General features: G+C 45.2%; 1 protein-coding gene across 1 annotated transcript in view; it reads left to right on the plus strand.

Annotated features, from left to right (window-relative positions):
* Positions 1–666: 666 nt before the first annotated feature.
* The window catches only part of LOC146838982 (uncharacterized), a 138,066-nt gene continuing 114,800 nt past the window's right edge, over positions 667–23,932 (plus strand). The window contains exon 1 of the mRNA XM_085603017.1: positions 667–829. The gene's annotated coding sequence lies outside the window, so the exon portion shown is untranslated. The remainder of the gene's footprint in view (positions 830–23,932) is intronic.

A 23,932-nucleotide genomic window follows, 5' to 3' on the forward strand; every position in this document is an offset into this window, starting at 1 on the left:
CTTGATTGGGGAGGCGCTTGTCTATACACAGCCACACTTGCTGGTTGCTTCAGCTTTTCGGCGATCACCATGGGGGACACCCACGGTGTTGGTCCAAGACTTTCTCAATCACGCCTTGTGATTTTAGCTTGCAGAGTTCTTGCTCAACCAGGGGTCTTTGGTGGAAGGGTATGCGCCGGTGCCGAAGAGCTACCAGCTTTATGGACTTATCGATGTGCAGCTTGATGGGAGGAGCGAAAAACACTAGGCCCAAGTCCTCTTCGGTGAAGCTTATGACAAAGGTATTGGCTTCCCTATTGACGATGTGAAAGGTGTTTGTGACTTCCTGGCCGTCTGCTTTTATTTTAATGGTCATCTTCCCTTTGAGCGGCAATGGTGTCCCTGTACTTGAACTGCCTGACCCTTAAAAACATTCACGTCTGTGACAACTGAAATCCCAGGCCTTTACAGGTATAAAAGCTTGTTTGTTTGAAATGTATTCACTGCTGGAGCCTCGAGGCGGCGATTCCGTCAGTGGCCACCGGAGAGCGCTCCTCGCCTGCTGATGAAACCCACTAAACATCACATTGCATGAAAGGTAAGAAGGGTTTCCTCTTCCGGGTCAGCGGCGGCAGAGACAGCACCAGCAGCGGCGGTGATATCACTTCCGGCCTCTCCTGGTGTGTTCAGTCTGCTGCAGAGGAGGAAGTACCCCTGTCTGGTGGGCAGTTACCTTCATCTCCAGACCCTCACAGCTCCCCCCCCCCCGACCCCAGATCTGCTCCTTCCCCCCCACCCCAGCCCCAGAGGAGGAAAGAGCCTGGACATGTCTGCACAGATTTCTGCTCAGGTAGGAGATTGTCAGCCCCTTCTGCTGTGTTTGTAGAAATAGACTGAATAATCCTGGAGGGAATCTCTGCAGGAGCCGGGCTGAGCTGGGCTATTCTATCCGGGGCCCTGTGGGGGGCTTTACTGCTGACCCTGGGGGTGTTTGTGATCATCATTTGTGTTAAAGAGGGGATCTGTGCACTGCACTGCATTTGACTGCACTGTGAGGAGTCTGCATCTGTGCACTGCATCTTACTGCACTGTGAGGAGTCTGCATCTGTGCACTGCATCTTACTGCACTGTGAGTAATCTGTGCACTGCACTGCATCTTACTGCACTGAGAGGAGTCTGTGCACACTGCACTTCTCCTTCCTGCAATATAAGGTATCAGTCCACCCAGCACAGCATCTTACTGCACCTACGAATCTGTGTACACTGCACTTCATCTTACTGCACTGTTAGGAATCTGTGCAAACTGCACTGCATCTTACTGCATTATGAGAAATCTGTACACACTGCATCTTACTGCGCTGAGGAATCTGTGTACTCTGCACTTCATCTTACTGCACTGTGAGGAATCTGTGCACACTGCACCTTACTGCACTACGAGGAATCTGTGTACACTGGATTGCTGTCTACTGCACTATGATAAATCTGCATTGCACTGCATCTTACTATACTGTGAGAAGTCTGTGCCACTGCACTGCCGTTTCCTGCACTGTGAGGTATCTGTGCACGCTGCACTGGATCTTATTGTACTGTGAGGAATCTGTGCACACACTGTGCTCTGCTCTCACTGTTAATTTGTTGACTTGGCTACCCCTACCCCTATGTTCGAAGCATGTCCCCCAGGCAGTTGACCTCAAGGCTACCCGTGCTGCCCAGCGCCACTTTTCTCCCTTTGTCCAGTTTCCATCTCTCAGACTAGGCAAAAGCTTCAATCATTGCAATAGTTTCCTGTGCCTTAGGTTGGCTTATGGCATTATCCGCTACAGAGGTTGTGTGCCTGCTGCAGGGATTGTGTGTGTGTGCACAGACTTTGGGTGTGCCATGTAGGAGGCCCGTCAAGCAGTGGAAGGTATGTGTCTGTGTTTTTAATGTATCTCTGTAAGGGTGTGTGTGTGTAGGTTGGATGTGTGTGCATGTGGACAGGGCAGGGTTGTCTTTGCAGGTTGTGTATGTGCCTGTATGAGGCATGTCAGCAGTGTGTCTATTTGCAGGGTTCCTGTCTTAGCAGATGTTCCTGGCCTCTCTTCTCTGTACAGAGATCTTTAGGATCACTGGCTGAAAAAAAGGTCTGCGCTGTGCAGAATAGTCTGGTACTACTCGGCACACAGCAGACGTCTGAGCAACGTCACGTGAAGTACTAGTTCTTCCCCATAGTTTGAAGAAGTCTGTGTGAGACTTCGGCCTAACCTCCAAATGTGTGAGTGCCCAAAGCACCCAGGGTTGCTGCACTCTCTCATCATGCGTTAAAGAGGATTGTACTATGATATAGGAGCCTATGTGGAGCAGTCCAAGAGACTCTTAAAGTCATTCTGCTCTGCTTCTCGCTTCATCAGGAAGGGGAGAACAAGATGAGTGAGCAGAAAAAGCAAGAAGAGGAAAGAGAAGAGAAGTATGAGCGATACAGAGAGAAAAAAACAAAGGGTAAAGTAAATTGTAGATATCATCCAAAATAAGAAAGAAATAGGTTTGAAGGGGAGGGAGCCAGAGTTCAAAAAGAAGAGCAGAAAAAGAAATGAAATTAACATTATTTATAAATTGTAAAAAGTTTAAATATATGTTGTGAGCTAAAAAGGAGATTTAAGTGCCATGTGAATGTGATTCTTCAAGAGTTATAGATGTCATTTGCTGTTGAGTGGTACCAATACTTGAACCAACTTTAGTGCTATGAATCTGAGATTTAATTCCAGTCCCCAAACAGTGTAAATGCACCATCTGGAGGGATCCATGTATTTTCCTGCGGGTTACCAATTTCAACTCTAGTGAGAGAGCTAAGGGATCCCAGGTTCCAACCGTCCTCCTGTACAAGTGAGTTAATGCTCAGAATGCACAGATCTGTTACCTTTGCATCACTAGTACCAATACTAATACATCTCTAATAAAAATGTAATTAAAAAGTACCAATTTTGCACCCAAGACCACCTCAAGCTGTGCAGGTGTGGAAGTCTAGCCTCGAGGGCAGGGTCATTCGAAGAGCCAGGTCTTCAGCTTCTTGCTTAACTCAAGAAGCAAGGAGGAAGCTCTGATGTGTTGAGGGAGGTCGTTCCATGCTTTAGGACCGATTTATGAGTAGGTGTGGCCTCCGTATCTGTTTCTGTGTATGTCTGTGATGTCCGAGTATGAGAATGGCTGAGCGGGAGTGCCTAGGGTGTTGACAGAAGTAGTTGCGGTTGTTAATGTAATCAGGGCCTTTTTGTGTAGTGCCTTGAATGTGTGGGTGATTATTTTGAACTGTGGGTGCTTATGTATCTGCAGCCAGTGGAGTCCCCTCAGGTGTGGTGTGATATGTGTTCTGAGTGAGAGGTTGAGGATGAGTCTGGCAGCTGGGTTCTGGGTGGTTTGCAGCCTTCTTGTGAGCTGTTTGATGATTTCTGCATAGAGAGAGTTCTCGTTGTCCAGACTACTGGTGATCAGTGTGTGGATGACGGGCTTCTGGTGTTGCTTGGGAGTCATTTTAAGATTTTCTTCAGCATTTTCAGCAGTGACAACTTTGGCCTGGGCGGATATGTCCAGGCTTTTGTCGATAATGATCCCTAGGTTACTGGTGTGCAAGCTGGGGGTGGGCGTAGGTCCTAGAGTGGCTGGCCATCAGGTGGAGTCCCATGGGCAGGTGTTGTTTTCAAAGATGAACACATCTGTCTTCTCACTGTTGAGTTTGAAACAGTTGGATTTCATCCATGTCATGCAGGCGGTAAACGTGTTCCTTGTGTTGTGGGTTTTATTCAGAGAGGGCAGTATTAGTTGCATGTCGTCAGTGTAGAGGATGGTGATGTATTAGGTATGGATGTCGTTGGCCAGTGGGGTTATGCAAGTTTTGAAGAGGGTCCGGCTGAGAGACGAACCTTGAGGTGCTCCGCAGATGAGATTTCTGGTTTCCAAGGACTATGATGTCAGGTTGACTGTCTGAGTTCTTTTTGTCAGGTAGAAGCAGATCTATCAAAAAATACAGGCCCTTTAATCCCAATCTCGTTAAGATGTCCGATGAGGATGAGATGTAATCCAAGTGAAATGCCGCCGGGAGGTCCAATAGGATAAGGGCCCCACTCTCTGCTCTGTCTATGATCATGTGTATAGCATAGGTGGGTGCGATGAGTGTTGTTTCCATGCTGTGGTTGGGCCCGAATCCAGACTTGGTGGACTTGAGGAGCTGGTTGTTGAGGAGGTAGTTGGTCAGAACCTGTTGATGGTTTTCTCTTGGGCTTTGGCCGTGTATGGTAGGAGGGAGGTCGATCAGTAGTTGTAGAGTTTGGTGATGTCCATGAAGGGTTTATTCAGCAGGGCTGTACCAGCTGCCTGTTTCAAGGCACCTGGGAAGAGGGCTGTATTGATGGAATCATTCAGGGTGGGAGTGAGGACTTCACTGATGGGGTTTAGGACTTTTTAGGTCACGCGCCTAGCGATGCAGTGCTTAGCATTGCTCGCGCAGGCGAGAGTCCTTTTGTGGAGGGTTCCACAACGGACCCTGGAATCGAACACACTCATGCGTGTTCGATTCCTTTTGGTCCACGCTATTGGCGTTTGCGGTCGTCTTTTTCAGAAAGACAGCACGCAATAGGCCAAAGGTGGTCGCGCTGCTCCGCCCATGGCCTATTGGTGTCTGTTACCCGCACACCGACATCTGTTATCAATTTTCGTGCCCAGACACGGGCGCGATAATTGAAAACAGATCGCTCGCTGTTGCGCGTGTGCACGCACCACTCGTTCTGCTTGTTCTTCTTCTCAGAGTTGTTATGCTGGTTTTCTTCGTTATCACATATTAGAGCACTTTAAAATATCAGAGTTCCGGTGAGCTGTACAAAACCTCTCCTGTTTGACTTAATAGACTATAATGTTTCTCCAGTAAACCGCATGTCGCGCGCACATGGCATTTGAGTGGCCTCTTCGTTCAATAATGGCATTGTGGTGGGGAAGGGATCTCTATGTTCATGTAAAAAAACAATTACTTGTACTAAATGCCGGGATATAACCTGGTGTACTACGGTAGAAATCAACTGCATGTTAAAGTAGTACTTTCAGATATGTACATGATTTTCTGTATTATTTACATGAGAACTATTTTCTGAGTTCGGCTCGTGTATGATATATAAGAGCCAGGTCAGAGGTCAGGCACTTAGCTCGGCTGTCCCATAATAAATGGAAAACTCAGTTTCATTGGATGTTAAATACCCCGCGGTGCCGCCGATTTCGACTGCGCCAGGTCACCGACCTGGTCTAGCTGACTGTCATCAATGGGTTCAACACTGAAGCAGCCACCAAGGCGTGCCCTGGACCCCGAGTTAGCGACTCTACAAATTTCCGCACCATCTTCTTAGCCTCAACTTTCCCTGATATTCGTAATCAGCGGCATCAGCAGGGAATGCCCGGACTGATACAGACTATCCCGGCCAACCCAAGTTCACTGGCTAGTTCCTGAACGACTTACCACAGGTCATTCGCCACCCACAGTCTGACTGACTGTCTGTTCCAAACCACAAGGCGGCCGCCAGCTACCTGATGCCAGATGGGACTGTGTTTACACACTGAAGAGGCACGTGTGGACTCTACAGCGAATGAACAACTCGTAATTCTATGTAGTGCGCTAGGATTGGCTGAGTTGCCCCCAATACTGCAATCCTGGGTCACCTTACACATCAGAAGTCCTTCCCTCTACCAGACTACCCCCATAATATGTTCAGCCATGGGATTGGCGCCTGTGCGAACTGGAAGTACTGAAATTATGGACAAATGTCTTCCGTACAGAAGAGGAATAACGGACCCTGAACAGACTGAATTTTCAGACGATCCGCGTGAGTAGCGTACAGGTGGTCATTTTTAACGAGGTGCAGACTTGGGCAAGGATGCTTTGTATAGAATAGAGCGAAAGGCTTGTGAAGAGATTAGTGATGTGCCAATGCAGTGACCGAGAGTGCATGTTGTTTAGACTTGGGGGAGGGGCGCTTTATATCAAGACCGCTGAATATCATCGAGAAGCGAATAGGGCGCTGTTGGAACTAGGGCCTAATTTTTATAGGTGTATGTTCATTGCAAGTTAATTAGTCATGCAGGGCTGTTGAATGTTATACATTACTGCAACTTCAACAGAAGGAATACAATCAGTGCAATTGTATAAAATCTGACTGCTCAGAATATGCCTGCGTTCATTTAGCAAGCATTTGCAATGCAATAGGTCTCGCATTTGCGAGAGTTTAAGCTATTAGCATTGTAAATGACAATGCCTTTTATCTATGTAAATAAAAGGCAATGACATTTACAATGCCAATAGCTCAAACTTGCGTAAATGCGAGACCTATTGCATTTCAAATGCTTGTGTTCTCATGCTGTCTACTCTATGGTTTAATTATTAGCCTGTTTAACAAACTGCCAGAAGCATTTAAGCTCTGCATGGATACAATGCCCTTAAGCTAACTGGGCTAAAGGTCATAAGTACATATATAAGTAGATTTTCAGGACATTGTCATTTTCTTTGAGAAAGAAACCATTCATTTTTCAATGGCATAAATATCATCATTCAGGGCCTCGTTAGCACGCGCGGGAAACGTGAGTGATGTGAGAGCTGAAATTCCCTGTTATTGTGTGGAGAATGCCACATCAGGGTAATATCGCTAGAACGCAGTGAGGACATTCTGAGCAGTAACTGCAGGAAATATTGATTGATGGTAGAGAGAATTTGGGTCGTGCAGGGCCAGAAAATAGGGACGGGGAATTCATAAAACTAGCCCTATTTGCCAAATAGGTAATGAAAAGGTGGCCCACCTTTGTAAATTGACCAACTTTGAACTTTTCTGTAGGTGGTCTCTCAGGGCAGACACACGTTTAATACTGTTATGGAAATGCAGCAGTGACATTCTCTATGTACTTTTCCTATTAAAAAGATGAAAATATTTCCACATCCATGGTCTTCTATCCACAAAGTGCTATTGGTCCATCAATGTTGCCTTCAATTTCATAATAGCATCCACATTACACCTTCCTTATTCCCTCAGCCTTGTCCCCATGCTCTCCTCTCTACTAGGTGCACATTTTCACCTCTACTGTCCCCCTCAGCACTTTAGGCAAACTACTCCATTTATTCTGGATTTGGAAATAAATGTTATCCCGAGGTCACACACATTATTTTGAAGCAGATGGACTAACTCGCCAAGGTGTTCAATACTTTCCCAACCTTGTAATCATGATTTGGAACATTTGTAATGTTGAGACTCATTTCTATTGAATCTCACGTAACTGTCATCATAACATATGCTGGAATCTACATATGTACTGGTGTGGACCTAAGATCCTTCCCATTGACTACTCAGTCCCTGCAAATTTCAGGTGAAGCAAAGCTCAAAGACGTTTCCAGTTGTCCCAGAAATTATTAACACCAGAATTTGTTCCTTGGATCCTCCCAAAAACATTAGGTCTTCCCAAAAAAGAAGTCACTTGTGTGACATGTGCAGTGGTTCGGTGCACGGTGTTGGACACCAACAAGGTGCTCATTGAGCTTGTCTCATCTGACACTACAAGCAAGTCCACTGCTTAATTGGCCATGCTCCTTAGACCATTTTTAGGATTCACTGCACAGACGTTTAAACCTGTTTGTTTTTAGGTTGAGCCTGGGCAGCGCATGTGCTGCTCTTCGAGGCTTGCTGTATTAGAGTATGAACTTGAAGCTCCGCCCACTCTCCGCCCAAATTTTTCATTGGCTTGTGTCACTGTCCTTTGTAAATGCTGGCTTCTGATTCGTTACTAGGCTTATTCGTCCTTCCTTAGTACCGCCTTGTCTTCATATGTAACCTCCCATGAGGACTGGCGCTTTTACTGTTGTTACACGGTCTGTAAGCACTATTTTCTTTAAAGAGTTTCTCCCACTGCAGGCACGACATGCTTTCCTGCATTATTCAGCACACTATGCACACTTTCACTTTCTAAGTAGCCCGGGACAATGGCGGTCGCTTCTTTGAAATGAAATAGGTCTTGAGTTTACAAGAGTTTGAACTATTGGCATTGTAAATGACAATGCCTTTTATGTATGTGTTAATTATCAAAACAGATAAATAAAAGGCATTGTCATTTACAATGCCTATAGCTTAAACTCTTGCAAATGCGAGACCTACTGCAATGAAAATGCTTGTTTAAAGTGTGGCGGGGTGGGTCTAATGGGGCACCGGAGTGGATGTCCTTCATGGTTGTGGCAGCCTCGTTTGTGGTGATGGCGTTCAACATAGCCAAGGTCCATTCTTTGGCTGAGATTGGAAGACTGGCTGCGAGGTTGATGGGGTCAGGTGGAGGGTTGAAGTTGTCGTAAAAGGATGTGATCTTGTTCCAAAAGAATTTACAGAGATTGATGCAGGGGTCTTGTAATGGGGGGATGTTGCTGGTGGTGGCTGCGGGCACCATGAATTCTCTGATGATGGTGAAGATTTCTTTGCTGCTGTTATTGTTGGCTTGGATGTGGTTGGCATGGGGTGTTCATTTGGCATTTCAGACTAGCTGTTGGAAGCATCTCAGGGCAAATTTGAAGATTTCCTTGTTTGCAGTGTCTTGGCTCATTCACCACTTGCTTTCCGGTTGCTTACAGTGCTGCATCGCCATCCTGAGTTCTTCTGTGTGCCAGTTGACTTGTGTCTGTGATCTTGAATAGTTTTGCTGTGCTTGAGGGGGACCAGGGTGTTGCTGCAGGTGGTGATCTATTCAATGAAGTTCTTGATGCCTTAAGCTGCTGGTATACTTGAGAGGGTCCAGGGTGTCGGTGCAGGTGGTGATCCATTCATTGTAGGTTCTTGATGTCTTCCGTTAGGTGCTGCTGTGTTTGAGGGGGTCCAGGGTGTCGGTGCAGGTGGTGATCCATTCATTGAAGTTCTTGATGTCTTCCGTTAGGCTGCTGGTATACTTGTGGGGGTCCAGGGTGTCGGTGCAGGTGGTGATCCATTCATTGAAGTTCTTGATGTCTTCCGTTAAGTTGCTGCTGTGCTTGAGGGGGTCCCGGGTGTCGGTGCAGGTGGTGATCCATTCATTGAAGTTCTTGATGTCTTCCATTAAGCTGCTGGTATACTTGGGAGGGTCCAGGGTGTCGGTGCAGGTGGTGATCCGTTCATTACAGTTCTTGATGTCTTCCGTTAGGTTGCTGCTGCGCTTGAGGGGATCCAGGGTGTTGGTGCAGGTGGTGATCCATTCATTGCAGTTCTTGATGTCTTCCATTAGGTTGCTGCGGTTCTTGGGGGGTCCTTGGTGTTGGTGGTGATCCATTCATTGTAGTTCTTGATGTCTTCTGTTAGGCTGCTGGTATGCTTGAGGGGGTCCAAGGTGTCAGTGCAGGTGGTGATCCATTCATTGTAGTTCTTGATGTCTTTCGTTAGGTTGCTGCTGTGCTTGAGGGGGGCCAGGGTGTTGTTGCAGGTGGTGATCCATTCATTGCAGTTCTTGATGTCTTCCTTTAGGTTACTGCTGTGCTGGAGGTGGTCCAGGGTGTCGGTGCAGGTGGTGATCCATTCATTGAAGTTCTTGATGTCTTCCGTTAGGCTGCTGGTATGCTTGGGGCAGTGTGTGTAGGGGGCAGAAGCCCAGTCCTTCTCTGAGATGTTCTCCCAGCAGCGGCAGGACTTCCCGAGGTGGTGGTTCTCCTGTGGTCCAGGATGGTGATCTTGACCCTCATGAGGGCGTGGTGAGTTCAGGTGATAGGCGTTGGTTTGTTGACCGTGATGTTGCTTAGTGTAAAGAAGATAGGGTCCAGGAAGTGTCCGGCGGTGTGGGTGGGTCTGGTGATGTACTGAGTAAGGTCGAGGTTCCCAGCGCTTTTGAGGAGGGCATTTAAGTTGGAGTCATTACGGTCCTCGAGGTGAAAGTCCATGTCTCCACGGAGGATGTAAGTGCTGGAGTCGATGATGATCCCAGATCTAGATTAATTCCGATTTCCAGTCTTTCTGTTACATAGACCGATATCTCTATATTGCCAAAGTCAAGAGAAGACTTTGTCCATCTTTCTTCTGCATTTTACTTTGGGACTGCTGGCTTCTGGTAAGTCACCTTGTCCTTTACCTAAAAGGACATAATAAAAACCTTAATCCTTTCAGCTACAACCAGTGTGAACCAATGCTCCAACTTCCCAGCTAATGCCGTTCCAGCAACGACGAGAAATTCAGTTTTATCTCTGTTCATCTGAATATATTTAGTAGTCATCAGGACATGAATGGTTGTCAAGCAGAGCCCCCATATGTGTAGTGGAAATGTTGTGTCACATTTTAGTAACATGACATTTTCCCAGTGTGTAGTGTAAATTCCCCAGTTTCCCTTTCAGAAACCCTTGCCCTTCCCGCCCTAGTAGGAGTGCTACCCCGGCAACTGAAAACTCTACAGAGTCAAAGCATTCACAGCTGACAGGTATTCTTTTGTGGGTCAATGCCAGGCATCAGTGGAGCCATCAACATATTTCTGACTGGACACTAGAGACTCTTGGTGCCATAAAACCCACTCAGATCACTTTGGTGGGTCCTTTTGTTGCTTAAATGTTATTTTTCTGTGGCAAGGAGGGATTTTTTAAATGTTTATAACTTGAATCACAGTAGCAGGGACTCGAACTCAATGAGTAGTCATGCTTATATTTTGCTCCACTTTCCAATTGACTAGTTTTGTTTGAAAACGTTGGAAGAGCTACTGAGTCCTAAAGACTTCTGAGAACACCCACGCGCTATCCCCGAGGTTAGCATTGGACAGAGGACTCTGTTAGAGATAAAATATTCTCATTGTTGGGTTACCACCACCCTCTGATACAGGAACTCTAAAAACAGATAAGACTCCACCTCAGAGCGAGGAATTACAACAGCATTTATTGTAAACACACTCGAGTGGCGAGAACGCAACAGCATGGCTTCGCTCAGAGTTCTCTGCCTGGCACAAGGTCACACAGATATTTATACATCTATCTGCAGATACAAAGGGCACAACACCTTTGCAAAGTTACATGTAAGCATTGAACATTCCTATGAGCATACCGTTAGTCACATTCATCTGTTATCACAAGGCACATATAGGATAGTGCAGGAAGAGAGCTGAGTACATAATCATAAGCAAATTACTAATTGTCTGGTTTACTTATAGTGTGGAAATATGGATTTTTCTGGTCAGTTATGTCCCCTATCTTGGACCCCAACGGTTCTATGTGCATGTTACAAGTACATGTATGTTCCCTCCAGTTCCAGTTATGAAGACGCAAATACATGTGCGTCCACCGTCAACATGTCCTCTTTCAGATCCGCCATGAATGGGCTGGATATTCGATTCCTAAGTACGAAAGGCCACCGACTTTATATGGCTTAGTTACTCCATTTTTGCAGTTCAGGCGAGTAGGCCCTGATTCTGCCATCAAGCCTTTCCCTGCTTTCTGCCTCTGACAGCTCCAGTCTGAGCTCGCATCTGTATCCATGAACTTTGTCCTACTCCCTGTGCGGCTAACGGTGCCTGCCTCGGCCGGTCTGCCTGCCTGCCAAAAACTGTATTTCACCTTCAAGTTATCTGTTTCGCTCCTCAGCCGATGCATTCCTGTCTAGTAGTTTAAGTAAACATTTCCTTCAGCTACTGAGCAAAGGGCCCGGCTTCTCTGTCCTCATGCAAGTAATTCATAGCCCCGTTACCATGGAAGGTTTCTGCCCCTTGCATCTCATGTAGACACTTAGACGCTTGTGCACGCACACACAGTCAGTATAGAATAGATTTTGTCCAAGAGTCCTTCCTTTGTGGATAACATAGTTCTTTAAACATAGGATGTTAGATATGATTTGGGATTAGGTTGACTTGACCCCCCAGACTTCTTGTCTCCACATGTAGAGCTAAATGTCAAGTCCCCTTCACCCCCTAGTTGCACGTCAATCACACGTCATGCTGCTGCGTGCGCATCTCTGCCAAGTATTTCTGCTGACTTTGCGAAATTATTTCATAGATCCACCCTGTGTGACATCACAACCAATGACGTTCCTTTGTTACGCTCAATCACGCCCATTTTCATTACGCATGTATAATGTTATCTTCCTTATCAATTGTTACGCCTCCTGCATTTGTTTCATTGTAATGTCTGTTCTATAAAAATGATTACTTATCAATAAAGTATTGTACTTCACTTCCTGAACCCCCGTGGTGATGGAACTTGGAGGCCACGATTCGAATCGTCCATTGGAATAAAGCCCATTCTGAACCTCTTATACCACGGATTCTGCCTCTTATTTTACTGAGCTATTTTATTAAGATTCTGTATCAAATTAAGTCCCGGTAATTAAATTATTTACCACATGAATGGCGCCCGAACAGGGACACTTTCTCATCTCACGCGCCGGCGGTGCGTTGCAGGCCCGGTCTCCTGCCACAGCTGGACGGACAACAACGCGTACCAGCAGGATTTCCTGTATCTCCCTCCGGTCAAGCGGGGGCGACTGAGGCTGCGATCAACACCCAGACGAGGCGGTGAGAAGTGCGAAGTATCCCGACCAGAGCCTAGCTGAGAGAGCAAGATCCGAGGTATACAGAGGCCCACCAAGTTCCGAAGTTTCCGATGTTCCGAAGTTCCGAAGTTTTCGAGTCGAGTCCAGTTCAGTTCCGTTCCGAGGCCTTCCGTTCCGAGCTACCCGGTGCGTACCATTGCTGGGGAGGCGTTCTGACGTGCACATAGGTTGTGCCGATCAAGACGGGTTTGGGTACACAAATCCGGTCTGCACTGTTTCAGCAGTGTATCTGTACTGTTTAGCAGTATATCTAGTATGTCTAGTATATAATTCAGAATCATCTAGTTAGTGTCGAGTATTATGCTAAGTGATTAGTTCCCTAATGATCCTTGTTGTTCGTTAAATGTTAAATGTTAAATGTTTTAAATACGTTCTACATATTGTGGTGTGAATGACTGTTCATTATTGTGTTTATTGTATTAAGTGTGTTCAAGTAATAAGGTCTAAAAATGCCGCTCTTTTCAAAATTAAGACAGATCAAAACTAGAAAAGGGGTACTCGAAGAAGCTGTTCCCATTCCACCTAGGGACACTCCAGGGTACTTTATGTATCACAAACATGGCTTAGACGCCATATTATTTCTTGATTTATGGGTGGACTACACCAAGGAATTACCAGAAAGTCAGAGGTGGCCCGCAGCTGGGACCTGGGATGCAGAGTGCATCATGAAAGTAGAAGAAGAGTTATGGAAAAGGAGAGCTAGACAGTCACAGAAAGACGCCATTGAATTATGGCGTAAAGAATCGTATAGACGTACAGAAAAAGCACGTAGACAGGAAGAGAAAAGTAAGGAAAATTCAATTCCCGCAAGACAGTCAGAAACTATAGCCTATGTAGGTAGAGGAAGATCTTGTAGTAATACTAGATGTTTTACTGATCCGACACGTCCGATATGTCCAGATAATAACAGAACTTATCCAACACCTATAATAAATATAAGGTCTCCCGAACATTCGTTCCAAGCCGCTGACAAAGTACTCCGAGAACGAAGGGGTTATCACCTACTCGATTCTATGGATGAACAAGAATTAGCCAGATCAGCCGTTCACTGGATTGACAGTCCCGGAAAATATGGTGATGAAACAGTAGCACACACGTTTTTGAACCTCAGCCCAGATGAACAGCGTTTAGCTGGGATTTATATGATTCAACAACTTCTTATATTATACAAGAACGAACATTCCGATCCTGGTCCTTTACCTGATATATTGACTGGATTACTCACGAATAGATGGAGAGGTTCAGGTACTAAGTTAATTAGAGAAATACTAGAATCAAGAAAGCAGTACATTCTCTTTGTATGCCCAGAACATGTCTCACTGCCCATCAAGGAAAGAACGCCGTATTACATAGATAGACAGAATCCCTTACGAGAAGTACACCCAATAAAGGGCGAGGACAATCAGTTTAAACGCGTATTTGTATATACGCCCATATCTAAAATAGAATTGTTAGAAATGAAGAAAGTAGTACCCAGTCATGACAAAGACCCAGCGGGTTTTCACCGAGAAATTAAAGACATGTTACTCATGGGAGAATATACCTATCCTGACATTATGACAATATTAAAGGTATTAATGCCTGCTGGCATTTATGAAAAACTTAAGGAAAAAGAGTGGGAAGTGGGAGACCAAAAGATAGACTGGACAGCATTAGAAGCAGAAGAAAAGGCCCGAACTGCAGGTTCAGGGCTCGGGGATAAAGTTAAAGCGCTACCAGGTTTACTAGTACAGGTACTGCCACGTTTATTAACTACGAAAAAGGAAGACTGGGGTGCAATCTCAGCCTGTAAGCAAAAACAAGATGAAGACACTAGTGATTTCTATGCCCGATTCGAGAAATGTTTTGGTATAAATAGTGGCATAAAAGCAAGTAGTGAGTCATATCCACATCTGTTTGTGACAAAATTAGTTGAAAATTCCTTGCCCCAAGTGAAGAATAGAGTATTGAAATTCGAAAGTACCTGGCAAGGTAACACCCCGTCACAAATGTTACAAATGTTACAGTATCATCACAATAGAATAAGAGAAGAACAAGAACATGAACAAAGACGTATGAAAGACACAAAAATGAAAATGTTAGTCTCCCAGACAGTTCCAACTGACGGTCACAAAAAGGGTGTGACACATTCCGGAGATTCAGCAGTTCCTGTAAAAGGGACATGCAATTATTGTAAACAGGTAGGTCATTATGTACACGATTGTCCAGTCCTGAAACGTAATATCGCCATAGGTATTGCAAAGGAAAGGCCACGGCCACTCAGACAGGATCAGAATGAACAAGGAGTCCATGCCAGCTCCGCAACAGTCCATGCCAGCTCCGCAACAGTCTATACAGTTTGTGCCAGCGGCACCAGCGCTGCCTGTTGCTGCCACACAAACCACGACACGACAAATGTATCAGACCGCACAGTATGAATATCCTGAGTATCAACGATACGCATGAACAAGCCTAGAGAGGGAAGTTGACTTACCCCTTATCGAGGTCCCTGTAGATCAAGAAGGACCTTATGTGCACAGTGAATTATTGGGTCAAGATAGAAATTTTTTTTCTTGATACAGGGGCAAGTCGAACAACAATAAAACGTAGTGAAGTTCCGGAGGCACCCCTCTCAGGCTCACAGAATATTTCCCTTGGTTTTTCAGGAAAACCTATTGTTAATGAAGTATCACAGCCTCTTCCACTTACGATCGGACCCTTGACCCGAACTACAGATTTATTGCTTACTAAATCATGTCCAGAAAACTTGTTAGGTATAAAAACATTGAAAGCTCTAGGAGCGATAATATGTTGTTCTCCGGAAGGAGTGAGATTGTTTTTGCGTGATTTTAAAGGTCACTATGTATCCCGAGACATGGATCCCCGACTGCAGACTTTACCCACACATTTATGGGCACAAGGCCCTACAGATGTTGGTTGCATGAACATTACACCATATCGAGTCACACTAAAGGCAGGAGTGGTACTACCACGAATGCGACAATACAGGTTACCCCCAGATGCTGTAGTGGCTTTACTGCAAATCATTGACTAGCTCATTGCCCAAGGAGTGGTTGTGGAAACCGACTCCAATGTATGTAATTCCCCGATAATTCCGATTCTTAAACAAACTGATCCAAAGGCTCCACCAGTATATCGATTGGTTATTGATCTGCGCGAATTAAACAAATGCATTGTGCCACAATTCCCTGTGGTCCCCGATATCTCGTCATTACTGACAGCCATTGATTCGAACGCAACATTCTTTACTGTAATTGATCTCAAGAATGCCTTTTTCAGCGTCCCAATAGATCCGGAGAGCCAATACTTGTTCGGATTTAGTTTAAATGGACGAAGTTTTAAATTCACACGCGCACCTCAAGGATTTACAGAAAGCCCCAGCATCTATAGCCAAGCACTGAAACGAGAACTTGACAGTATCCACATGCCAGTCAACACTGCACTACTTCAATATGTCGATGATCTGCTGATCACCGCCCAAAGCGAACCTGAATGTGAAAAAGCATCACTGACGGTTTTACAATTTCTAGCCGAAAAGGGGCACAAGGTGTCCCCTTCTAAGCTGCAATTCTGTGTCCAGCGAGTTGTTTATCTTGGTCACTCGCTGTCCAAGGAGGGAAGGCAGCTTACACCCGACCGCATTCAGTTAATTGCTAACATGCCAATACCCAAGACACAAAAGGAGGTGCGGGCTTTTATAGGCCTCACTTCATATTGTAGGCAGTGGATCCCTCAATATGCATTTTTAGCAAAACCACTCATTCAGTTGACAACACAGGAGGCGGCCACATCGACTGTCCTCCCTTGGACTCAGGAACACACACTAGCTTTTGAAAGCTTAAAGAAAGCTCTATGCCAAGCACCTGTTTTAGCAACACCATGTTACAGAAAACATTTTACGCTCTTTGTTACAGAACGCGAAGGTACTGCCTTGTCCGTACTCACTCAGGAACAAGCAGGATCACACAAACCATGTGCCTATTTCTCTAGTACATTAGATCCCGTAGCCCAGGCTTTGCCTGCGTGCCTGAAATCAGTGGCAGCAACAGCTTTAGCAATAAGACAAAGCGATGCCATAGTGTTAGGACATCCATTGACAGTACAAGTACCGCATGCAGTAGAGGTTCTTGTGAACCGAACGCAAACACAACACTTGACCATAGCAAGACTTACAGGGTATGAACTAACATTGTTTCAGCCACACATAGAAATCAGACGCTGTAATACATTGAATCCTGCCACACTTTTACCTGTAATCGGAACAGACCCACTAGCTCATGATTGTATTGAAGTTATTACAATAACGACGAAACCCAGACAAGACTTGACAGATGTCCCATTGTTAGATCCAGACCTGACGTTGTATGTAGATGGTTCATGTATGAGAACAAGTACAGGAGATTTAGTGGCCGCATATGCAGTCACAACAGATACTGAAGTCATTGAAACAAACTGTATAAATACCTTGTCAGCTCAAGCAGCAGAGCTTATTGCTCTGACACAAGCCTGTATCCAAGCCACAAATAAGAAAGTCAACATATACACTGACTCACGTTATGCATTCGGAGTTGTACATGACTTCGGCGTGCTGTGGCGAGAGAGAGGTTATTTAACTTCTCACGGTGCCCACATTCAGCACGGATCCCTCATTCATGCTCTGTTAGATGCAATACATTTACCCACTGCAATATCGATTATGAAATGCAAAGCTCATACGAAAGTTACTGATATCATTTCTCAAGGCAATGATTTAGCTGACAGAACAGCTAAACAGACTGCGCAAACTCGCACATCCGACATGACAAAGACAATAGTCCAGACACCAACACATTGTATGACGATTAAGGATCCCGCTCTTGATGTAATTGACATACAGACACATGCTACACCAGACGAAATAAAGAAATGGACGGAATTAGGAGGGATCCAAACGGACCAGGGATGGATGACGAAGGAGAAATCTGTATGGTTTCTTCCTGACTCTATGGTCCAAGCTATCATAAATACAATACACAGTCCAGCGCATCTAGGAGAGAAAGCTATGCTAGACAGCATTCAACACATTTGGTTCAACAAACATTTACGAGCAGCAGCTAAACAAAAAGTCCGTACCTGTATGATCTGTTGTCAGTTTAACCCAGGAAAAAGCATTCCCGTAGAGCAGGGTGGATTTCAGCCTCCTGATCACCCTTTTGAAGTCCTCCAGATGGATTATATCCAGATGGAACGATGTCGAGGATTCAAATATGTTCTCGTAGTTGTCTGCGCTCTTTCCCGCTGGACCGAAGCTTACCCAGTATCAGATTACACTGCCCCGACCACTGCTAAGCAGCTAGTTCGAGAATTCTTCCCACGGTACGGTTTACCACGTGTTGTCTATTCAGATAACGGCCAGCCGTTCTCATCCGAACTGATGAAACATGTTTCACTTCTGCTAGGATATCAGTGGAAGTTTCATTGTGTCCGACACCCCGAGGCAGCAGGTCTCGTGGAACGACATAATCAAACTTTGAAAATCAGATTGTCCAAAATATGTAGAGAGAAAGGTGTTGACTGGGTAGTAGCTTTACCAGTTGCACTCTTTTACATGAGAATGGTAGCACACTCTCGAACAGGGCTATCCCCTTATGAGGTGATCTTTGGAAGACCACCGGATATGTGGGGGACGCCTATTCCCCGTAAAATAACTGATGTTGACTGTAATATGCTGACAGATTACTTGGCTTCCTTGATGTCTGCACTACAATCTTGTCGTTCACAGGTAGCTGCAGCCTTTCCTGACAACACTGAGGTGAAACCCCATGACGTAGTTCCGGGGGATCTAGTTTTAGTGAGGAACTTTGATCGGAAGACTCAGCTGGATCCTAGGTGGAAGTCGCCGCAATTGGTCCTGCTCACCACAAGGACAGCCGTGAAGATCGAGGGCAGAAAAGGCTGGGTACATTCAAGTCATATCAAGAAATTTCATGGACTACCATCGGATGTAAATACCACACCTCGTGTGTCTTCGCCCATTGACTCAAAGCTCCCTTTGGTTGAACTCAGTAGCCCGGAACAATATAAATTAAAACTCAGGTCTAATAAGTCAGACAATTTGATTGTTTAAGTCCTCTCCAAGGTGAAGCGGTTGAATTTATCTCTGACATGTATCCCTTAGACCTGAATAGAGGAAAAACCCGAAAAATGTTGAAACGACATGCGTACTGTAAATCACTGCGTAGTCATTGTATAGTGACGTTATTAATTTTGTTTTTCTTGAGTCTTATAATAATCACTGCAAGTATATTGTTGCACATATATTATCCTATTTCTAAACATGTCTATAATGTTACTGCTGAACATTCCTTTAGTGACCTACCCCCGCATGAATTGTCCTATAGATTTGCGCTGCGCAATAACACTTTCATTAGTGTGTTACATCATTCCCATCAGACTAGTAATGCTACCAATTGTTGGATATGTGGTCGACTCCCTCCCTATCAGAATTATAAGGGAGTTCTGCCCCTCTTTCTCTATCCGTTCACACACAATGGCTCCTGTGGAGCATGGTTTAGTTTGATTAATTCCCTAGATTCGAATTCCGCAGTTTATCAAGACAACTGGGTATGGGGAAACCTGAACTTAGTTTTGCTTAAAGTCTGCTACCCTAACAAGGAGGGACTTCCCAAAAGAACAGGAACTGATCTAAGAAATGAAGTATATGGATTAGGTAATTTTACACTTAACCTCATGATCCTGAACGTTGAATCTGAAGCTACACCAATCTTGCCCGCCATGTCCGTATTCCCAGTAAAAGGGGAATTATGTATAAGAAAGAATGGCTCCATACACATGGGCCATAGTAAATGCACCACTGTAATAAAATTCAGTGATCAAGGCAAGTCTACATTTAGAGCTTCTCGTCATTCCTACTTTATATGTGGCCAGACCGCATATATACGCCTACCTCTAGATTGGGATGGTACCTGTTACATAGCATTCCTCCTACCACCTGTTTTCCTAGCTCCTCCTGATTATCATAGAAATACTCATTTAGTACACAATAGACAGCAGAGAGATCTCCCAATTGTCGATTACACTGAAACAGCATGGGAAAAATACACAGATTTCAATAAAGGTTTCTTTCCCTATATAGGTACAGTTACCAATAGTAAGCTGATACGTAGATTAACCAGAACCCTTGAAGCAGTAGTGAATGAAACTATTTCCGCCCTAGGCAACTTGACAGAGGAGCAGTCTGCGATGAGGATTGTTGTTCTTCAAAATCGTCTTGTCCTTGACGTCATCCTGGCCGATAGGGGCGGAGCTTGTAGGGTCATCGGATCAAGCTGCTGCGTATTCATACCAGAAAATTCGCCATCTGTATATAAAGCTATAACCCGCCTTCATAAGATTGTGAGCCAGATACACCAGAATCCAGGCACTTGGACTTGGTCCGGGTGGTTTTGGAGCGTGTTATCAGCCTGGGGATGGAGAGTTCTATCCTTCCTAGGTATTGGCCTTCTTATACTATTCAGTTGCTGCTTATGCCTGCAATGTGGACCAGCGATTTGTGGTCTGTGTGCCACATCGTGAATTCCACATCAAGATTTTCATTCAAGATCCCGGAAGAAGAAAGAAGAACAAATGATGCTATATGAACAGATCGATGGATTAATGAAGATTGATATCTCTTGACGGGCAAGTAGGGGACAAGGAGGGAATGTGGAAATATGGATTTTTCTGGTCAGTTATGTCCCCTATCTTGGACCCCAACGGTTCTATGTGCATGTTACAAGTACATGTATGTTCCCTCCAGTTCCAGTTATGAAGACGCAAATACATGTGCGTCCACCGTCAACATGTCCTCTTTCAGATCCGCCATGAATGGGCTGGATATTCGATTCCTAAGTACGAAAGGCCACCAACTTTATATGGCTTAGTTACTCCATTTTTGCAGTTCAGGCGAGTAGGCCCTGATTCTGCCATCAAGCCTTTCCCTGCTTTCTGCCTCTGACAGCTCCAGTCTGAGCTCGCATCTGTATCCATGAACTTTGTCCTACTCCCTGTGCGGCTAACGGTGCCTGCCTCGGCCGGTCTGCCTGCCTGCCAAAAACTGTATTTCACCTTCAAGTTATCTGTTTCGCTCCTCAGCCGATGCATTCCTGTCTAGTAGTTTAAGTAAACATTTCCTTCAGCTACTGAGCAAAGGGCCCGGCTTCTCTGTCCTCATGCAAGTAATTCATAGCCCCGTTACCATGGAAGGTTTCTGCCCCTTGCATCTCATGTAGACACTTAGACGCTTGTGCACGCACACACAGTCAGTATAGAATAGATTTTGTCCAAGAGTCCTTCCTTTGTGGATAACATAGTTCTTTAAACATAGGATGTTAGATATGATTTGGGATTAGGTTGACTTGACCCCCCAGACTTCTTGTCTCCACATGTAGAGCTAAATGTCAAGTCCCCTTCACCCCCTAGTTGCACGTCAATCACACGTCCTGCTGCTGCGTGCGCATCTCTGCCAAGTATTTCTGCTGACTTTGCGAAATTATTTCATAGATCCACCCTGTGTGACATCACAACCAATGACGTTCCTTTGTTACGCTCAATCACGCCCATTTTCATTACGCATGTATAATGTTATCTTCCTTATCAATTGTTACGCCTCCTGCATTTGTTTCATTGTAATGTCTGTTCTATAAAAATGATTACTTATCAATAAAGTATTGTACTTCACTTCCTGAACCCCCGTGGTGATGGAACTTGGAGGCCACGATTCGAATCGTCCATTGGAATAAAGCCCATTCTGAACCTCTTATACCACGGATTCTGCCTCTTATTTTACTGAGCTATTTTATTAAGATTCTGTATCAAATTAAGTCCCGGTAATTAAATTATTTACCACAATAGACTCGCACATGGCTATTTGTTGCTGGAAAAACATCATGTGTGGTTGAAGACCTTGAGCACAGACTCGCGTTTCTTGCGATCAGCAAAGGAAAGGGGATTTGAGCAAACAGCACGTAGAAGCAAGAAATGACAGAATGGCTATACAGTGTGGGACATAGGTCAAATGTTTAACTGATGTTCACAATGTAGGTTACAGGTCAACAACTCAATGTTATTTGAGACCTCAGCTCGTGCAACTAAACATAATAAATGTTTTGGCTTTGTATCTCTCCCCAAGAGGGTATCAGCATCTTCTGTATATTTCTAGCTGCTCCTTTTTGTACTCTTGGTGAAAGTCCAATCCCTATTTATCGTTGTAGCTCTGGTTGAACATTGGTCTTATTGTGTCTTTTACTCTGTTGTGCTGTGTCTGATTTCTAACCTGATCCAGCTCATGCCTTGACTGCTTGGCCTTACTACTTCAAGAGTCATTTACTCAAAGGAAGCAACTTGGTTATTCAGTTGAAGTGATGTAGCATTGGTGTCCCTGCTGAACACTGTGCCTGCCAGTAATGCTGCCACATCACCACTGACTGATCACATGGCCCCCGGAAAGGCCTCTCAAGCTCCTGTATCTGACCGCTCCTGCAGAGAGCACCCAGGTGGAGTGTCCTGGAGAGTGTTTTCACCCACTTCCCTTTGTCCAGTTTCACGCCAGAGCAGGGGCAGGTAGCCCCTGAACCGGTTTGAGCTGGCATATGCACAGAGGAGCCTACTGCTCCCCCAGTGCAGGACTTCAAAGAACTCTAGAAGTGCACCCACCCAGCTCCAATCCACTAAATCCTGTCTGGGAGGTGGTAACACCTCCCTGTGACAGGATACCTTTTGTTGAGCTTCCTCCACTGCAAGTTTCGGTCAGCAGCAGGAGGGCAGCCCGGTGTCTGTGCTGGTGGCATCCATTTTGTGATGCCAGGGCTCGTGGAGATTTCTACAATTTAGTACAGTGGGTACATGTCGTCCCCTCTAGAAGGGTGGGATCATACTACCACACCAGTTACTGGTGGGGGTATGATTCCAAGTTGTTTGACACCAAACACGACATGTTTTGATGCAGTCATTACAAAGTTAGCATTTACCGCGAGAGTATATGGTTTAACCGCATCCACAAACAGCAGCAGAGAATAGACTCTGCCAGCTGCAGAGGGGTCCTGCTCAGGCAGAAGCACCCCCTCACATAGTAAACCAAGAACCCTGCCCTCAGGATTGATAGGGCCTGCTATAGGGGTGGCTGATAGGTTTATATGTGTGTGTATGGTGAGATATAGGAACCTATACCTCAGTGAGGAGTGCTAACACTACCTCACCCAGGCTGCAGTAGCAGGCCTGTGGTGTCAGATTGTGAATGCTTCCCAGGGGTGGCATAATACATGCTGCAGCCCCTGGTAGGCCTGTGAAGTACCAATGCCCTAGGTACCTAAGGTACCATATACTAGGGGCTCATAAGGTACCACAGCATCCAATCACTAGTGCATCTAGTATGCACACCAAGTTGTTTAGAGAGATCAGTGAGACTGGGGCCCTGATTAGCAGGGACCCAGCCAGAATATAGCCAGAAACCAGTGTATACATCAGAAAAAAAGTGGGGGCAACATAAGTGCAGATCCTACTCTCCTACATTGTGTCTGTAGGAGTTACTACTAGAACTAAAATCTGCCAAACTGCATATTGTAAGCTCATATCCAAGCATACACACTGAAGTGAGGTTGATCCTCCTGAGAAAATTAGTGTGTCACAATATTTTATTCCCATTGCTTGTGGTCTATCAAAGAGGTGCTTGCGTTGCTGCATGTGCCATGTGTCAGCAATCCAACGGTTCCTCCTTGAGTCTTGAGCTGTTTCTATGCTTTTGTGGTTGCTGATTTTGTTTTTAGAGCCAGGCTAGTGAGCTGAAGTTTTATCTTCCAGTGCACTTGTGAAAGATGCAACAAGGTGCGGCTGCAGGATTCTCACTTCAAGATTTTAGACATTTGCAGAGATTCTCTCACAAAGACAACTTCAGTCTAATCTAATGACAAAAAGATGAAGTTTGTGCTCTCTATCCAAGCAACCATAGACGCATCCAAAAGTAGGCTTCTGGTCCTGATACGTAACCAGGGTCAATCAAATAATTACACCTTGCTTCTCGCTCAACTGTTCATTGGCCACGGAAGACTTGCCATTAATTTCTGCCTCATCTCGAACAACCGGGCACTCCATATCATCCCCACTGGCCAGGTAGCCTGTGCCAACTTGCACCATGGAGAATCTTGTCCTGTTCGGGATACTTCCTCTCAACCATAGTCCTGGTAGCACCTGTATCTCTCAGGGCAATAACTTTAATGCCTTTGGGCCTACCTAACAACACAGACCCCAAGATATTTGGATGGCTGTCTCTATGAACATCTGTTGCCCCTTGCAAAATGTTGATCGCTGCTAGATTGAGTGCAACAGGGCCCCGTCACCTAAGGTCAACACACTTACTATCACGGTCTTTATTTCACCTGACGATTTTTCTTCAC

This window comes from Triturus cristatus, chromosome 4_2, assembly GCF_964204655.1.
Source record: "Triturus cristatus chromosome 4_2, aTriCri1.1, whole genome shotgun sequence".
Taxonomy (NCBI): domain Eukaryota; kingdom Metazoa; phylum Chordata; class Amphibia; order Caudata; family Salamandridae; genus Triturus; species Triturus cristatus.